The sequence below is a fragment of the Olea europaea genome, chromosome 6 (assembly GCF_002742605.1).
Source record: "Olea europaea var. sylvestris chromosome 6, O_europaea_v1, whole genome shotgun sequence".
Lineage (NCBI taxonomy): Eukaryota > Viridiplantae > Streptophyta > Magnoliopsida > Lamiales > Oleaceae > Olea > Olea europaea.
The window spans coordinates 4,854,928-4,861,191 of NC_036242.1; the positions used below are offsets into that span (position 1 = coordinate 4,854,928).

General features: G+C 36.6%; 1 pseudogene; it reads left to right on the plus strand.

Annotated features, from left to right (window-relative positions):
- Positions 1-1,583: 1,583 nt before the first annotated feature.
- LOC111395033 lies at positions 1,584-6,012 on the plus strand (annotated as a pseudogene).
- Positions 6,013-6,264: the final 252 nt, after the last annotated feature.

Below are 6,264 nucleotides of genomic sequence, written 5' to 3' on the forward strand. Positions count from 1 at the left end.
AAAAACAAATTGACATGAAAAATACAATTTATTACTTTACATTTTCAATTATATGAGTTGCTGATGATTTGAATATATAAAAAGTTGTTAAACATATTATATTATATATGTTTAATATTTTCTTCTAAAAAAATAAAAAAATTTCAAAAGTCTTTAAAATCTCTAATATAAGTTTCCACAAATTCAGGAAAAATTTTATCAATTTTTACCAAATTCATAAAAATCACTTAAAATTTTACAAAGTCCACAAAGTCCTCCAAAAGTCTTTACAAAAATTCTTAGTGTACAAAATTTTAATAGCACAAAATGTGTACACATCTCACAAAATGAATGGATTCCACGTGAATATTTTATTGTCAACAAATTATCTGTACACTTAGACATACGTACGTGTAGAATAAATCAAGTCTTTAACAGTCCGTCCCAATTCAATACACCCCCTAACCTTCCTTCACACATGCAAACGAATTTCACGAATCTTACAAAACTCTGATTTTCGCCTAATCTTAGTCACTTCTGAATGTAATCAGTTCCAGTTTCAGTTCCACCACTGGGAGTATATAAACGCATACGTTAATTCACGTGAAGCATTTATAGATGTACGTTGATTTAAAAAATCTGAAAAAATCGTACCTTTGTTTGTTTTATTTATCGTTCTTTACATACCTGTGATTTTTTCTTTATCTTGTGTTCAATTAAGGATTTTACCCTTGTTCTATCGTTGTTTATTTAATGTGTTTCTGTTGGATGTTGAAGAGTTTGGATTTTTGCTTCATTATTGCGGATCTATGTTACGGCTGATGTCTCCGGTTTGAAATTTTCATTTCCCTGTTTAGATTGTCAAATTAGATTTCTGAATATTGATATAAACAAAAATTGGTTGCTTGACTGGATATTTGTGGACACGCTTCTGAAATATGAGTATAGTTAGGCTGATATATTGTAGAGTAATGTGATTAAATTTGGGTGTTAGTGAATTTGTTAATACTCATATATGTTGCTGCACCATTAGGTTTAGGTGTACAAATATTTGCTTGTGAAGCCAGCTGCTAGATTTTAGTATTTCAGTGAATTGGAAAAGCAGTTGATAACTATGATTTGGACCATTGATTTATTGGATCTTAGTAATTATGTGACGTGTGGCCTACACAATGTTTGATTCATGCTGTTTTGTGATTGTTCCGGCTTTTGGTTGTACTCTTTTATATTGATTAACTTACACGTGTAGCTGCGCAATGTGATATCTCGTAGAAGGCCAGTTTCTTGTTTGTGGATTTTAGACTCCCATTTATAGAACTGTTTAATAAATTTTCCCCTAAAGATAATTAAGATCAGATCATGTCCTTACAAAATCATTTTCGAAGTATTTATTTCCAAAGGAGTGACAAGGCTGGATTCTTTGGAAGAAAACATATCTAATCAGTTTCAGGGATTAAATTAGGTTGAATTCTATATAAAACATAGATTGGATTCTGCTTTGTGCTATTTTCCTTTGAACAGCATTGTTTTCTATTTATGTTAAAATTAAATAGTATTTATGTATGTATATATTCTTATATACAATTTGGATAGAGGAATAAAAATTTCAGGTTGGAAAAGTTCAATTAAATGGCCTCATATCTATAGCACTAAGTTCAGTTTCTTGGTCAATAACATGCTTCTTTACAGGAGTTGTATTTGTCATTCTCACAGCATTGAATTTTGTCCTTTCAAGAGTACTGGAGCTATTCCCATTTCCTTATATTTTATACTTTAGTCTCTCTGGTTCTGCATTTCAGTGCCACTTGCCCTCTTAGGAGGATTCTTGGGCACCCAAGCTGAGCCTATTCTGTATCCAGTTTGAACTAATCAAATCCCTAGAGAGATTCCTGTACTCAAATATCCGTCATGGCTTTTATTCTTGGTGCTGGAACTCTTCCATTTGAAACCCTCTTTATTGAACTTTTCTTCATCCTCTCTAGCATATGGCTTGGAAGGTTCTATTACATCTTTGGGTTTCTGCTTATTGTCCTTATTATGTTGGTTATTGTCTGTGCTGAAGTTTCTGTTGTCCTCACTTACATGCATCTCTGAGTTGAGGATTGGATGTGATGGTGAAAAGCATTCTATGCATCAGGTTCAGTTTCCATTTAGGTGTTCTTGTACTCAATTAATTATCGTGTTTTTGAGCTCCAGAGTTTGAGTGGGCCAGTGTAGGCAATACTTTATCTTGGCTACTGATAGAACCCCCAACCTGCAGTACCAGTGGAAGCTCTTTTGAATTGATAAACAATGAAAAATCAAAGTAAATTCTTATTGGAAGAGTAAATGAACAGAATTGGTAACAAATCCCAGGCTATTCGAGAGGCCTAGTCTCTCCCCCTTGACTCAACATACACGTGAATGAATAATTCCTAACCCCCAACTCTCCATTTATAAGCAATTCTTACTTGACTTATTACATTTTTGATCCTACTAACTAACTATCGAACCTTCTGGATTAACAAAGATGTGGCAGCAACCATGTGAATCGGTTTGGCATCTATCATTACCCGTCGCTTCAAAATCCACCTTGTCCTCAAGGTGGAGGCTGTTGAATTCATCATACAATCACACAATTTCCTTTGTAAGAGCTCCAGTCTTGATCACCGCGAAGAAGGGGCGTTTCAGCCTTTTGAAGTGACCGAACTTATATAATCGAGCAACTCGCTCAAGTATAGTATCCGAGGCAACTCCATAGCCTGTCGACCCTACCCATAAATTGTCCGATTTTTTAACCTACCTCATCGAAATGAGTGTGTAGTTGATCGCACCTCCTTTCTTCCCTTTCCATTGGAGCTCAACATCTGTAAGCTTTTTAGATTCTGACACCCCCTTGTTAGTTGTTACCCACCAGAGCACTGTGATGGCAGTCGATCTAGGAATGTACGTGACTTCATTGGAAACATGGAATGCACTGAAATGGTCAAGGGAACTTGAGCTATAGGAATTAATTTTTTAAGATGGGCCATAATTGAAATGGGCTTGTTTCTTTTCTTTATTCCTGACTTCAATACGTTGGGCCAATTCCTTAAAATGGTCAAGTCCCTTAGAGTTAACAATATGGACCTCAGCCCATTTAAAAGGCTTCAACCCCTGACGACATTGCCTTTTATCACCTCTTCAGGGACCGTCGGAAGTGGCACAGCCCAGATCTCAATATGCTGCTGATACTCTCTTTTAGTGGTTTCTTGTTTCAATGCCATAAACATTTCCAGATCTGCCCCTTCCTGCGATGGGCGAACCCTCTTTAATAGCGACGTCTTCAGATTATTCCCATTCTTCAGTGGTTGTTGATTGTTTGTTGATTCTCCTTCCGCTGATAATAGGCCAGTGCTTTTCCTTCACAACAAATAGCTGCGACCTCCAATTTCTCCCAATCATAAATTTGATTCAATTTGAAAATTCTTTGCGATCTACTTTTCCAACTGTCGAAATTCTCAACGTCAAACCCCGACATGCTCCGTATCTCAGCCTTCCTAGGTTTATCCCAGTGGTTCAAGCCTCCATTTTATGCACCAACTTCCTCCAATTTTGGGAAAATTTTAGAGGTGCTAGTGAGTTTCAGCCCCTTGATGAGGATATGCTCCCGTACTTTGCTTGCGATCGCCGGCGTTGGTGACGGTAAGGTTTTAATTGAACTCCTGTCTTCCACGATGGTGGATTCTGGTGAGGAGGCTACTCGTGTACTCACCCCTGTTTTGTTGGTTTTGTTTGAAGTTTCCAGAGCATTTCTAGTTCGATTAAATGTCTCCTTCTTATCACGCTCTAGTCCATCCCATTTCTGCATCAACAAATCAATTTTCTCCATCCATCGTGACATACCCATTTGAATCTCAAATTTCATTGCCTCGAACTCTGATTGCTGTCCATCCATCCTTATTTCCAAATTATTAACCCGATCTTCCAATTTCTTTTCTTCATCAAATGTAGTATCCCAAGCCAGAATGGTTGCTCTGATACCATTTTGATAGAACCCCCAACCTGCAGTACCAGTGGAAGCTCTTTTGAATTGATAAACAATGAAAAATCAAAGTAAATTCTTATTGGAAGAGTAAATGAACAGAATTGGTAACAAATCCTAGGCTATTCGAGAGGCCTAGTTTCTCCCCCTTGACTCAACATGCACGTGAATGAATAATTCCTAACCCCCAACTCTCCATTTATAAGCAATCCCTACTTGACTTATTACATTTTTGACCCTACTAACTAACTATCGAACCTTCTAGATTAACAAAGATGTGGCAGCAACCATGTGAATCAGTTTGGCATCTATCAGCTACACCCTGATAATAGCCATTGCAATCACGCTTTCTAATGATGGCACACTTGGTTTCCTTCTATCTTCTACTTTGTCCATTACCTTTTCTCATCAGTGAAGATAGACTGAAGAATTGCTTCAGGTTATCATATTTGGTCAGTGGAAGAATTCTAGTTTGCAGGGTATAGAAAATTCTACAGCAGCCAAAAAAGAGAATCTCAGATTGATACAGAGCCATTTCAGTACTTCTATAGAGATACCAGCAGTATTTAAATTCTGAGTTAGCTGTTTCATTCTTATTTTGTGCTATCTAGGCTTTTTTCTTTTGCCTCTTCAATTTCATTTACAAATCTTTCTTATTACCAATTTCTTCTCAGTGGAAGTACAGTGCTGCTGAACATGGACTCTTGAGTTATCTCCATTTTCGGCTTATTATCTCCTTATTCTTGTTGAAGGGTGCAGGTGGAGAACTCGAATTGAGATGGAGATTGGAGGTAACAATACTAATTTTTGCCATATGAGCACTATTGTTGTTCCAATTAATTAATCTATCAACTGTTATAGTTTATTCTGGATGGTTGATTATTACCATGTTTGAAACAAAATGGATTTACGAATAATGCTATATGGCGCCAGTGGTGTTTAACACAAGTCTAAGTGGCAACACATGATAGGTTCTATTAAATGGGCTATAATTCATTACAATTAATTGAACATATGATTTAATGCCAAAAGTGCTGTCACCTAGTCCAATGTTAACACCATTGGTGCTAAATAGCGATACTCTGTATTTGTCGATAAGCTCTTTATAATCGAATCTTCCTTGGGTCATTTGTTAGACAATCATTCAAGTTTTGATTTAGACTAAAAGTAGGTATTCTAGTACTGAAGGTATGAATTACTTGGGAAATATGTCTCAGAGTAAACTAAGGACATATTGCATACCCAAGATTTTTACCTTATTATACTACCCATTACACATTACCAAACATACCACAAGACAACAAGATCTAGATATTTGGTATGCAGTATGTATACTATATACCATTCAAATAAAGCAGAAGCATAGAGAACAACAAAAGCAAGGAAGGTACATCCTTGTGTTACAGTAATACATCCTTGTGTTACAGTAAAAGCATTTCTAGTTTAGTTGCACACACCAAGAAGAAACTAAATGTTCAATTAAATTAACGACATTTATGGGGAGTTTCCTGTTTCTCCCCCCGACTTGTCATTTGCCACCACATTGTCGAATGCTTTTTGACCAGCTTCATCCATTTCTGAGGAATTTGCCAAATCATACATAAAGTCCCCACAATTTGCACTTGCTCGGCTCAATTCTTGGGCATTATTCATGGTCAACTTGGACAAGTAGCCAAGAGCATTCAGGAATTCATCGACTTCCAATGAAGTATCATTAGTAGGCTGATCAGGAGCAACTTGTGTAGCTGGTCCTTGCAACACGTTTAACCACCGTGTCGGAAATAGTGGCAGTGAAGTAGGTGCTTGCTGATGGCCAGAATCACTTGCAATATCTTTTCCCAAGTCTAAATTCTTTTGTGTGGGCTGAGGCTTCTCATCAATATGCAAAATAATGGTCAATTAAGGTATGAAAAATTACATGAATATGTGCTGTGCTGTGTGCATTTAGATGTGAATATAATCCCAACAAATTGTGATAGTTGTGCAAATATTACTCGCTGTTCTATGATATTCTGAAAATTTTACCTCAACTGGTGCAAGCTGCAGATTCCTATAAGCCTGTTCTCTGACTGTTTCTATTTGGCATTCATATGGAACTCTGAAATAGGAATAAGAATCAGAAACAAATTCTCCAGAAATACTGTGTAAAGAAAAATAAAGACGTTACAGTTGTAGTAAAACACATGAAACGAAAAAAGCAAAGGAGTTGTATATACCCAATGTTATTATCAAGTGTACTGGAGCTTGAAGATCCTTGACCTACTACGGTTACTGTAGGCAAA